Source organism: Halichoerus grypus, chromosome 7, assembly GCF_964656455.1.
Source record: "Halichoerus grypus chromosome 7, mHalGry1.hap1.1, whole genome shotgun sequence".
NCBI classification, from domain to species: domain Eukaryota; kingdom Metazoa; phylum Chordata; class Mammalia; order Carnivora; family Phocidae; genus Halichoerus; species Halichoerus grypus.
In genome coordinates, this window is record NC_135718.1 from 34,120,345 (window position 1) to 34,134,071 (window position 13,727).

The 13,727-nt window shown below is 40.7% G+C and overlaps 1 protein-coding gene and 1 pseudogene across 3 annotated transcripts in view; one reads left to right on the forward strand and one right to left on the reverse strand.

The window, feature by feature from the left end:
- The window catches only part of IDE (insulin degrading enzyme), a 114,322-nt gene that overhangs the window by 7,568 nt on the left and 93,027 nt on the right, over positions 1-13,727 (forward strand). The window lies entirely within an intron of this gene.
- LOC118527306 (small nuclear ribonucleoprotein G pseudogene) lies at positions 523-872 on the reverse strand (annotated as a pseudogene).

Below are 13,727 nucleotides of genomic sequence, written 5' to 3' on the forward strand. Positions count from 1 at the left end.
GGTATTGAGTTTGATAAATTCTTTATAGATTCTAGATACTGGCCCTTTATCTGATAAGTCATTGCAACTATCTTCTCCCATTCCATAGGTTGCCTTTTAGTTTTGTTGACTGTTTCCTTTGCTGTGCAGAAGCTTTTTACCCTGATGAAGTCCCAGTAATTTCCCTTTGCCTTTGATGTGTCTAGCAAGAAGTTGCTGCATCCAAGGTCAAAGAGGTTGCTGCCTGTGTTCTCTAGGATTTTGATGATTTCCTGTCTCACATTTAGGTCTTTCATCCATTTTTTTTTTTTTTTTTACTATTATAAAAGTTTATTTAACAAAAAAGTTCAATATGAAAATGCACACGACCTGATTTTGATATTGGAGATAAAGGTTAGGTTTATTCCTAGGTATCTTACGGTTTTTGGTGCAATTGTAAATGAGATTAATTCCTTGATTTCTCTTTCTTCTGCTTCAGTGTTAGTGTATAGACATGAAACTGACTTCTGTGCATTGATTTTATATCAATAAAGATGAATGTGTGGACATGTCCCCTCCACATGTGGAAGCAGTTGATTTCTTTTGATGAACACACCCATTGTTTATACTCGCTCCAAGGCTTCTAACATGATGATACCATTTCCTCGTATTACCACCATTCCAATATTGTTCTGTTGCCCACTAGTTGCCATCTCCACACATTCATCTATCACAAGATTCATAAACGGATCGAACCCCCGCAGTATTCCTTGGACATGTCTGCCACCATTTAATTTCAATGACAATTTCTTGTCCATAAATTTTTTCAACTCAGGAGGGTGAGCTTTGCTCATGGTGTCTACTCGGCGAGCTCAAAGATGCCTCCAAATGGAATTAGTGGCGTCCCTCACGCTCCCCCCTCTTTCATCCATTTTGAATTTATTTTTGTGTATGGTGTAAGAAAGTGGTCCAGTTTCATTCTTCATGTGGCTGTCCAGTTTTCCCAACACCATTTATTGAAGACACTTTTTTCCTTTGGTTATTCTTTCCTGCTTTGTCAAAGATTAGTTGACCATAGAATTGAGGGTCCATTTCTGGTTTTCTCTTCTGTTCCATTGATCTTTGTGTCTGTTTTTGTGCCAGTACCATACTTTTTTTTTTTTTTTAATTTTATTGTTATGTTAGTCACCATACAGTACATCATTGGTTTTTGATGTGGTGATCCACGATCCATTGTTTTCGTATAACACCCAGTGCTCCATACAGTACGTGCCCTCCTTAATACCCATCACCCGGCTAACCAATCCCCCCTCCCCCCTCCCCTCTAAAACCCTGTTTGTTTCTCAGGTCCATAGTCTCTCATGGTTCATCTCTCCCTCCAATTCCCCCCCCATATTCCCTTCCTTCTCCTAATGTCCTCCATGTTATTCTTTATGTTCCACAAATAAGTGAAACCATATGATAATTGACTTTCTCTGCTTGACTTATTTCACTTAGCATAATCTCCTCCAGTCCCATCCATGTTGATGTAAAAGTTGGGTATTCATCTTTTCTGATGGCTGAGTAATATTCCATTGTATATATGGACCACATCTTCTTTATCCATTCATCTGTTGAAGGGCATCTCGGCTCTTTCCACAGTTTGGCTATTGCGGACATTGCTGATATGAACATTGGGGTGCATATGGCCCTTCTTTTCACTACATCTGTGTCTTTGGCAGCACCCTACTGTCTTGATGATTACAGCTTTGTAATACAGCTTGAAGCCTGGAATCGTGATGCCTCCAGCTTTGTTTTTTGTTTCAACATTACTTTGGCTATTCGGGATCTTTTGTGGTTCCATACAAATTTTAGGATTATTTGTTCCAGTTCTGTGAAAAATGCTGATAGTATTTTGATAGGGATTGCATTGAATGTGTTGATTGCTTTGGGTAGCATAGACATTTTAACAATATTTGTTCTTCCAATCCACGAGCATGGAATGTTCTTCCATTTGTTTGTGTCTTCCTCCATTTCTTTCATAAGTGTTCTATAGTTTTCAGGGTACAGATCCTTTACCTCTTTGGTTAGGTTTATTCCTAGGTATCTTACGGTTTTTGGTGCAATTGTAAATGAGATTAATTCCTTGATTTCTCTTTCTTCTGCTTCAGTGTTAGTGTATAGACATGAAACTGACTTCTGTGCATTGATTTCATATCCTGAGACCTTGCTGAATTTCCTGTATCACTTCTAGCAATTTTTTTGGTGGAGTCTTTCAGGTTTTCTATGTAGAGTATCATATTGTTTGCAGATAGTGAAAGTTTGACTTCTTCTTTGCCGATTTGGATGCGTTTTATTTCTTTTTGTTGTCTGGTTGCCGAGGGTAGGACTTCCAGTACTCTGTTGAACAACAGTAGTGGGAGTGGACATCCTTGTCGTGTTCCTGACCTTGGGGGAAAAGCTCCGTTTTTCCTTGTTGAGGATGATATTTGCTGTGAGTCTTTCATATATGGCTTTTATATCGAGTTCTGTTCCCTCTATCCCTGCATGGTGGAGAGTTTTTATCAAGAAAGGATGCTGTATTTTGTCAAATGCGTTTTCTGCATCTGTTGAGAGGATCATATGGTTCTTGTCCTTTCTTTTGTTAATGTGGTGTATCACATTGATTTGCGGATGTTGAACTACCCCTGCAGCCCAGGAATAAATCCCACTTGGTTGTGGTGAATAATCCTTCAATGTACTGTTGGATCCTATTAGCTGGTATTTTGGTGAGAATTTTTGCATCCATGTTCATCAGGAATATTGGTGTGTAATTCTCCTTTTTAGGGGGTCTTTGTCTGGTTTTGGGATCAAGATAATGCTGGCTTCAGAGAATGAGCTTGGAATTCCGTTTTCCTTCCATTTCTATTTTTTGGAACAGTTTCAGAAGAATAGGTATTAATTCTTCTTTAAATGTTTAGTAGAATTCCCCTGGGAAGCCATCAGGCCCTGGACTCTTGTTGGGAGATTTTTGATTACTGATTCAATTTCTTTGCTGGTTATGGGTCTGTTCAGGTTTTCCATTTCTTCCTGGTTCAGTTTTGGTCATTGATATGTTTCTAGGAATTTATCCATTTCTTCCAGATTGCCAAGTTTGTTGGCATATAATTGCTCAAAATATTCTTATAAAATTGTATTTCTTCGGTGTTGTGATGTCTCCTCTTTCATTCATGATTTTATTTATTTGGGTCCTTTCTCTTTTTGATAAGTCTGGCTAGGGGTTTATCAATCTTATTAATTCTTTCGAAGAACCAGTTCCTAGTTTCATTGATCTGTTTTACTCTTTTTATGATTTCTGTGTTGTTGATTTCTGCTCTAGTCTTTATTGTTTCTCTTCTCCTACTGGATTTAGGCTTTATTTGCTGTTCTTTTTCTAGCTCCTTTAGGTGTAAGGTTAGGTTGTGTGTTTGAGATCTTGTTTCTTGAGCAAGTGAATATATATATATATATATATATATATTTTTTTTTTTTCGGTCTCACATTTATTACTGAACCAACCTACTGGTGTAGAGGCATAGTAACAGAAAAGTTGTTTCCCTGATAAAACATGTCTATTGGCCAGGTAGGAGGAATGTTTACAAGAGTGATAGGATAGGAACACATAATCTTCATGCAGCTTAAATATGTGTGCCAATTAGGTGTGTCATATCATGATGTGTGATGCCTTATAGACCCAGCTTGGTTCTTCTCCAGTGTCTCCTCTTAGAGTTGTACCTGATTTTTTTTTTAAATTTTATTTATTTATTTGACAGAGAGAGACACAGCGAGAGAGGGAACACAAGTGGGGGGAGTGGGAGAGGGAGAAGCAGGCCTCTCATGGAGCAGGGAGCCCGATATGGGGCTCGATCCCAGGACCCTGGGATCATGACCTGAGCCAAAGGCAGACACTTAACGACTGAGCCACTCAGGCGCCCTGTACCTGATTTTATTACCAGTTTTCATCTGAATCCACTGGAGAATGAGAGGATTCTACTTTTGTTTCTTGGCCAGGAATTGCTTGATTCTGAAAGTCTTGGGAGAAGACATGGTGAGGAACAGTCATCCACACACACCAGGATGGCGGCGAAAAGGAGAAAAAGCGGAAGTGAATATATTCTTAAACAGTATACTTTTTAGTTTTTTCTGCTTTTGATCTTCGTAGAAAATTTTCTCCTCTAAGTTACCTTTTTTTCATTTAACCTTGTTTTGGGATTCACATAGATATATCCGTTCACTGCTGAATGGCGGTCTTATGTGAATATGCCACTGATTATTTTTCTATTCTTTTGTTGATGGAGATTTGGGTTGTTTTTTTTTTTTTCCTCCTATGATCCATGTTGTTGGCGTGCCCCAGTACCCAGTCTTTGGACATCTTCTCTCCCTACACTCAGTTAGGGTTCTCATTCAATCACATTGCTTTAAATATTATTTATATATGCTTTGTCCACTATGTAGCCATGAGGCACATGTACTTATTCAAATGTAAATTAATGAAAATTAACAATTCAGTTTTTCAGTCACCTTAGCTGCATTTCAAGTCACATGTGGCTCATGGCTGCCATATGAGGCAGAGCAATTACAGAGCTATTATCATCACTAATGTTTTGTGAAACCCACCTGATCTGTGTTCCAATAGTTCCCAAATGTATCCCTCCCCTGAATTTCAGATTTAGGTAATAAACTTCCTACTCACCATTTCCCTTGGATGACCTATATATCTTAAACTTACCATGTTCAAAACCTGCTTCTCCCGTGATTTTCTCCCTCATCTCAGTGAATAACATCTCTCTTCTTCCACTTGTTTAGGCTAAAAACTTGGAGTCATCCTTAACTCCTTTCTTGTTTTCATATCCCTCATCAGTCAGCATATACATCCAGATTCAGACCACTTCTGCCTGCCACCACCCTGGTTCTAATCACACTCTTTTACCCAGATACTGTAATAGCCTCTTAATCAGTTTCCTTTCTTCTGCCCTTGCCTCTCTCTGTATAGCTTGTTCTTGTCACCACAGGTAGCATGATCTTTTTGAAATCCAAGTCCTATATCTTCGCTAGTGAATGCTTAAAACCTTGCGGTTGATCCCCATTTTGCTCATAAAGACAAAATCCTTATAATAGCCAGGAAGGCCCCGTGGGAGCTGGCCTCTCATCACCTCTCTAATCTTGTTTCCAAAATAATCACTCTCACCCCATTCTAGTCACACTGGTCTATTTACTTGACTCAGTCTTAGATTATTTGCACTGCTTTCCCTCTGCTCAGAATGCTCTTCTACCGTTGATATCAGGGAGGGCTTCACAGAGAGCATAGGGTTTGAGCAAACATCTTTGAAAGAAATAAAAAATTTGGATGAACAGAGAAGGGGAAGAGAGGATATTTTAGAAGGAATAGTGTTAGCAAATCTCAGAAGTAGGAAAAATCGCCATATAATCAAGGGACAGTAGACTTTATCCTGTAGGAAGTAGAGAGTCTGTGATGCCTTTTGAGCAGTTCAGTCACATATGAAAACTGTTTCTTGTTGATAAATCTTGCTGTTTTTTGGAAGCACAGTTGAAATGCAGGCAGAGACAAAGGATAAAGAAGAAGTACATATAATAAGGAAAGGAGAGTGTCTGCAGAGGGTGTGTGTGAAAGAAGATTTCAGCAGCTTTGATTGAGTATGGGGGGAGATGGAGGAATCCCAGAGGCCTAAGGTCTTGGTCCTGAGTGATTTTCAGATTAGTGCTGAGATGAGCCTTGGCTAGGGGGGCCACCAGGGTAGAGAAGGCTCTTGTTGGGAGATTCACCTCCAGGCAGTGGGAAGAAGTCCAGTTAGGTGAGATGTTGGTCCTGGCTGGTGGGGGGCTGGTGTTCTAAAGACATGCCAAGAGAACAGGTTGGTCAGGTGCAGGGGTGGGGCAGTCTCGTAGGCACTGTTAACCGTCTCATAGCTAGCCTTTAACCATCAGGAAGATGGGTGACTCAGGGTCCCTCAGGGTAGTGGACAAGATTGAGCAGTCCTTAAATACCCAGAACCAAAATGGTGATCCAGCTTGCAGATTGTAGTTAAGGAAAGAGTTCAGTGTAAAGATCACAACCTGGTTGATGATTCCTGAACAGGAGTGTCTAAAATTTCCACTGTTTAAGGAGCCTAGAACAAGACTAAGCTGCAGTGAAGGCTAAGTAGACTCAGCTGTGAGGCTCTTGACGTTGCTGTTAAAGTGAACCATGAAAGATTTAGTAGCTCATATTTATTGAATGCCTATTAGGTGTTTTGCCTTGTATTTTGAGCTTCCCATGTGTTGTTTAACGGCCACAATAGTTCTGTGAGAGAGAGACTGTGGTTCTTTTCTTTTTTTCAGATAAGGAGATTGAGGCTCAAAGAGGTTAACTTGCTCAAGGATATACTAGTGAGTGGTTTAGCCAGAAGTGAATCCAGATGGGCTCACTCAAGAACCTCAGGGGTTGGTCATTATATTATTTACTACCTTAGAGGTAGCTCGGCATCTGTAGTAGAGATGGGGAAGTCAGAACAAGGAGGTTTTGGAAGGGATCAGCATGGTATATGGTGAGTTGGTGATATTGAGTCTGGAGCTATTGCTGAATAGTGAATGGGAGGTTTGAAGCATTGGAAATATGGGTGGACCTTGATAAGAAGGTCTGAGCAGATTTCCTACATCAGATAGTTGTGTATAGAGGTGGTGGTTGAAGACACTGAGATGGATGGGTATATGGGAAATATCTGTGTAGAGATAGAGGGCCCAAGTTACACCCTGAGGAATGCTGACATTTAGGGATGAGGAAACAGAGTTGGAGAGGTTGGGGGTTAGAGAGGCAGAAGATGATATCAGACGCAGAATGGTTAGAAGTGCCAGCCAAAGAGGTTTGGTTTGTTCTTTTTTTTGAAGATTTTATTTATTTATGGACGCCTGGGTGGCTCAGTCAGTTAAGCATCTGCCTTCGGCTCAGGTCATGATCCCAGGGTCCTGGGATCGAGTCCTGCATCGGGCTCCTTGCTCAGCAGGGAGCCTGCTTCTCCCTCTGCCTGCCTCTCCCCCTGCTTGTGCTCTCTCTCTCATAAATAAGTAAAATCTTAAAAGAGAGAGATAGTGAGAGAGAGCAGGAGAGGGACGGGAGGGAGAGGGAGAAGCAGACTCCCCACTGGGCAGGGAGCCCATCTCGGGCCTCGATTCCAGAACCTGGAGATCATGACCCTAGCCGAAGGCAGATGCCCAACTAACTGAGCCACCTAGGTGCCCCCAGCCAGAGAGGTTTTAAGCAGACTGGGGCCTTGGGAAAAGACCAAAGACCATTTCATTGGTAACCTGCAAATAAAGGGGAAGGAATAGACGCCAAGTTTCATTGAGCCCTATAGAGTGACTTTGAAAAAAATGTTGGTATTGGGGCGCCTGGGTGGCTCAGTCAGTTGAGCGGCTGCCTTCAGCTCAGGTCATGATCCCAGGGTCCTGGGATCGAGCCCCGCATCGGGCTCCCTGCTCAGTGGGGAGCCTGCTTCTCCCTCTCCCTCTGTCCTCTGGCTCGTGCTCTCTCTCTCACTCTCACTCTCTCTCACTCTCTCTATCTCAAATAAAATCTTAAAAAAAAGTGTTGGTATTGAATTGGAGTAATTAGGTAGTAGCTGGAAAGAGCAGGGTTGAGCAGAAGTGTGGTAGGAGAAATAGGGAAGTTGGTACTGGTGGCTAAGAGGAAGAAGCTAGTGGAGGAGAATTATGCCTAAGGGAAGGCCTGGAGAAACTGGATGTGAAGATGCAGGTGAAGAGGGTAGCATTGGAAAAATAAAGATTTGTTCAAGATAGGTCTTGATTTAAGAGGGCAGTTGCTTATAAAGAATTAAAAAAGGTAAGTGATCCTTAAAACTCTGGGCCTCAGTTTCCTCATTTGAAGAAGGCATCCTTCTAGTTCTAAGTTCTGCCATTTTTCTCTATGCTGTTAACACCAGCAGCTAAAAGAATGTCTGGATTTTTTAGGAATGCTCCCAGGGTCTAGTAGGAGAATGGGTTCCAGTCCGGTTAACATGGTGATTCTTTGTCCAATGCTACAGGCTATTTTAGGACCTCTAGAGTTATATTTGGAGCCAGGACCTCTGAAAACGCAAAGATCCCCTGTAATGGTATTGCTGGCACCTAGCACAGCGTCTGGCACATCGTAGGAGTTTAGAGTATCTTGGACGGATTTGTCCAGAGACATGGGCTCCTGGAAGTAGGGGGAGCCCTAGTCATGAACTTGATCTGGTTTTTGTTCACAATTTGTCACTGTAGCTAGTAAGCAGTATTTGTGTGTGTTTTCTTATTATAAAGAAATTAGAGGTAGAAGTGTGTTTTAAAGATTTCTTGTGTTTCTGAGTTAGTCATAGGAACTAAGGTGGTTTGAAAAGGGATTGGACATAAGGGACAGGACAGTGTGGTGGAAAAGAGCTCTACATTACAAAGGCTCAGTTCCATTGGATTCTAGTCTTGTTTTTGTTTTCACAGAAAATTCTTTTTATTTAACATTTTGGAAATCCCACTGTGATTAGTTCTATTACTATTCTATTAGCATTAGTTTTCATTTTATTCGTGTTTTATTAGGAATGGATTTTTTAATTGAGGAAGTTTGGTCCTAGTGAGTTAAGATAGATAAGAAAAATAGCTTAAATAGTAAAGTTGTTGTGGGGTCACAAGATCTACATTTATTTATTTATTTATTTTTAAAGATTTTATTTATTTGAGAGAGAGAGAGCACAAGCAGGGGGAGCAGCAGAGGGGGAGGGAGAAGCAGGCTCCCCACTTATCAGGGAGCCTGATGCGGGGCTCGATCCCAGGATCCTGGGATCATGACCTGAGCCTAAGGCAGACTCCTAACTGACTGAGCCACCCAGGTGCCCCAAGATCTACTTTTAATGCTCCTCTATTTTTCATGAGTTATAAATCAAAAGTAAAAATTACTGTACAACTGTGTCAGCATTAATTTAAGTGCTTTGGATATAACAGTAAACAACAGAGACAAAAATCCCAGTTCTTCTAGTGGAGACGACAGATGATTAGATCAATAAAGCAAATGTTTGTCTTAAAGCAACATGGAATTGAGTGCATTTAAAATCCTGACAGTTAATTTTATAGAATTGAAGAGCTTTAGATATTTGTCTTAAAGCAACATGGAATTGAGTGCATTTAAAATCCTGATAGTTAATTTTATAGAGTTGAAGAGCTTTAGATTTAGTCAGTGCTAGAGTAAAGCAGTAGCTTGCTCCTGGCATTACAAAGAAATAAAGCATTTCACGTCAGTGAAACCTTGTCCTGTGAAAGTTATTTGCTGTATATTCTACATTTTTTAAATGTTTGAGGTAAAGTTTTTAAATTTAGTATTGATATTTTTATAGACTTTGAAACAGTATAATAAGCATAATTTAACATTTGATTATTCACATCTATTTTTTTATGTGTGGTTGACACACAATGTTAACATTAGTTTCAGTTGTCCAACATTGTGATTGGACAAGTCTATACCTTATGCTGTGCCAACCACAAGTGTAGCCACATCTGTCACCGTACAGCACAACGCTGTACCATTAAGTATATTCCCTGTGCCGTACCTTTCATCTCCGTGACTTGTTCATTCCCTCGCTGGAAGTCTGGATCTCCCACTCTCCTTCACCCATTTTGCCCATCCCCTGACATGCCTCCCCTCTGGCAGTCACCAGTTCTCTGTATTTATTGGTCTGTTTCTGCTGTTTATTTTTAGATCCTACATATAAATGAAATCATGTGGTATTTGTCTTTCTCTGACTTATTTTCACTTAGCATAATACCTTCTGGGTCCATCTGTGTTGTTGCAAATGGCAAAATCTCGTTCTTTTTTATGATTGAGTAATATTCCCTTATATTGCACATATATATATACACATCACCTCTTCTTTATCCATTCATCTATCAGTAGACATTTTGACTGTTTCCATAACTTGGCTATTGTAAATAATGCCGCAATGAACATGGGAGTGCTTATATCTTTTTTGGTGTGTGTGGGAGGGTGCATATATCTTTTTATTGTTCTCTTTGGGTAACTAACCAGTAGTGGAATTACTGGATCATATGGTATTTCTATTTTTAATTTTTTGAGGAAACTTCCATACTGTTTTCCACAGTGGCTGCACCAATTTATATTCTCAACAACAGTGCATGAGGGTTCCTTTTTCTCTACATCCTCACCAACACTTAATTCTTTTTTGATTCTAGCCATTCTGACAGATGTGAGGTGCTGTCTCATTGTGGGTTTTTTTTTTAATTTGTTTGTTTTGTTTTTTAATTAGGGAGAAACAGAGAGCAGGGGGAGGGGCAGAGTAAGAGAGAATCTCCAGCAGACTCCCTGCTGAGTGTGGAGTCATGTGGGGCTTGATCTCACAACCCTGAGATCATGACGTGAGCTGAAATCAAGAGCAGGATGCTTAACTGACTGTGCCACATAGGCGCCCCTCATTGTGGATTTTTTTTTTTTTAAGATTTTATATATTTATTTGAGAAAAAGACAGAGGGAGAAGCAGACTGTCCGCTGAGCAGGGAGCCTGATGCAGGGCACGATCCTGGGACTCCGGGATCATGACCTGAGCCAAAGGCGGATGTTTAACCGACTGAGCCACCCAGGTGCCCCCCTCATTGTGATTTTGATTTTCATTTCCTTGATGGTTAGTAATGTTGAGAATCTTTTCATCCGTATGTCTCCTTTGGAAAAATGTCTTTTTAGGTTCTCTGCCCATTTTTAAATTATTTGGTTTTTTGGTGTTGAGTTGTATACTTTTTTATATATATTGTATATATATATATTTTTTTAAGATTTTATTTATTTGTCCAAGAGAGAGAGTGTCTGTGTGCACACAAGCAGGGGGAATGGCAGGCAGAAGGAGAAGCAGGCTCTCCTCTGAGCAGGGAGCCCGATGCGGGACTTGATCCCAGGACCCTGGGATCATGACCTGAGCCAAAGGCAGAGGCTTAACCGACTGAGCCACCCAGGTGCCCTATATTTTGTATTAACTCTTTATTGGACATATCGTTTGTGAATATCTTCTCCTGTTCAATAGATTGCCTTATGTTTTGTTGATAGTTTCCTTTGCTGTGCAGAAGCTTTTTATTTTGGGGTAGTCCTAATAGTTTATTTTTGCTTTTGTTTCCCTTGCTTGAGGAGACATAGCTAGAAAAACTTTGCTAAGGCCAGTGTTCAAGAGATTATTCCCTATGTTTTCTCCTAGGAGTTTTATGGTTTCAGGTCACACAAGTAGGTTTTTAACTCATTTTGAGTTTATTTTTGTGTATGGTATAAGAAAGATTCTTTTGCATGTAGCTGTCCAGTTTTCCCAACACCATTTGTTGAAGAGACTGTCTTTTCCCCATTGTATATTCTTGCCTCCTTTGTCGTAGATTAATTGACCATTATAAATAAGCATGGGTTTGTTTCTGGGCTCTCTGTTCTGCTCCGTTGATCTGTGTGTCTGTTTTTTGCCAGTACCATACTGTTTTGATTACTACAACTTTGTAGTATATCTTGAGATCTGGAATTGTGATACCTCCAGCTTTGTTTTTCTTTCTCAAGATTGCTTTGGCTGTTTTGGGTCTTTTGTGGTTCCATACAAATTTTAGTATTATTTGTTCTGGTATTGATATTGATATTTTCATGGGGTTTACGTTGAATTTGTGGACTGCTTCTCTTTCTGTTATTTCATTATTAGTGTTGCTGTGGCTAGGACTTCCAGTACTATTTGAATAAAAGAGGCAAGAGTGGACATTCTAGGGGCACCTGGGTGGCTCAGTTGTTAAGCCTTAGGCTCAGGTCATGATCCCAGGCTCCTGGGATCAAGCCCCGCATTGGGCTTCCTGCTCCGCGGGGAGCCTGCTTCTCCCTTTCCCACTCCTCCTGCTTGTGTTCCCTCTCACTGTGTCTCTCTCTGTCAAATAAATAAATAATAAAATCTTAAAAAAAAAAAAGAGTGGACATTCTAGTCTTGTTCCTGATCTTAGAGGAAAAACTCTCAGTTTTTCACCATTGTATATGATGTTAGCTGTGGGTTTTTCATATATGGCCTTTATTATGTTGAGGTATGTTCCTGCTAAGTCCACTTTGTTGAGAATTTTTATCACAAACAGATGCTGGATTTTTGTCGAGTACTTTCTCTGCATCCATTGATTGAGATGATCATATGGTTTTTATTCTTTGTTTTGTTGATGTGATATATCATGTTGATTGATTTGCAAATATTGAACTATCCTAAAATTTGTAAAGACCCTGAATGGCTAAAGCAACCCTGGAAAAGAAAAGCAAATCTAGAGGCATCATGATTCTGGACTTCCAGCTCTATTACAAAGCTGTAATCATCAAGACAGTATGGTGCTGGCACAAAAACAGACACATAGATCAATGGAACAGAATAGAAAATCCAGAAATGGACCCTCAACTCAGTGGTCAGCTAATTCTCGACAAAGCAAGAAGGAATATCCAGAGTTGGATGTTTAACCAACTGAGCCATCCAGGCACCGCAGGGTAACATTCTTGAGCTCAGAATCTGTCCTGGGAAGAGATCAGGGAGCTTGACTCCTGGTTCTGAGTTTGTACTCCAGACTGCCATTGGTGACAGAATGTCTTATTTGCTCTATAATTATGTTCTCTCGGGAACCAGTGTGATGTAGTGGAAAAGTCACTCTGTCTAGTGGTCAGAAGGTCTGAGGTAAAGCCCTCTTTGGCACAGATTGGCTTTGTTATCTTGAATGGGTCACTTTGCATGGGCCTCCTTTTACTAGACATCAAACTAAGTAGCTTCAAAATCCCTATGAGTGCTAATAAGTTTTGATTTCTGAGCAACATGGGCTTCTGGTGTGTGGTTCCTTTTCTTTCCTTGTGCTAAAATGTCAATACCTTCTCACTTTGTGTTGTTGTTTTAAAGATTTTATTTGAGAGGGAGAGAGCACATGTGAGTATGAGCAGCGGGGACGGGGACAGAGGGAGAGGGTGAGAGAATCCTCAAGCAGACTCCTGGCTGAGCACAGAGCCTGAGGCGGGCTTGATCCCAGGACCCTGAGATCATGACCTGAGCCAGAATCAAGAGTTGGATGCTTAACCGACTGAGGCAGCCAGGCCCCAGCTTTCTTTGTTTTGATGAGGCCATCTCCTGCTTTTATTTTAAGTGGATTGAATTGGTTGCAGTGGTTCTCATCCATTTTTTTTTTTTTTAAGATTTTATTTATTTATTTGACAGAGAGAGAGAGAGAGCACCAGCAGAGGGAGAGGGAGAAGAAGGCTCCCCGCAGAGCAGGGAGCCCAATGCAGGGCTCGATCCCAGGACCCTAGGATCATGACCTGAGCAGAAGGCAGACGCTTAACTGACTGAGCCACCCAGGTGCCCCACATCCATTATTTTTGGATAATGAAGTCAGAACTATATAATAGTGTCTTCCACCCTTGACCCCTTTGACACTTTGGGCTGGATAATTCTTAGTTGTGGGGACTGTCCTGTGCATTGCAGCATGCTTAGCAGCATCCCTGGCCTCTATTCACTATTTACCAGTTTCACCCTTTAGTTGTGACAATTCATTTATGACACATAGCCAAATGTCCCACAAAATTGTCACCTGTTGAGAACCACTGACATAAACAGTGGCCTGCCTATAGCAATTATAAAGGGATAATTATTTACCTGTTTTTCTGATAGTCTTATAAAGTACCGTGCTATTACCAGCCTGTCCGGTGAATGTTTTTGACCTCTAGAGATGACAACATACAACTGGAATTTGCATGAGTATATAATAAGAACACT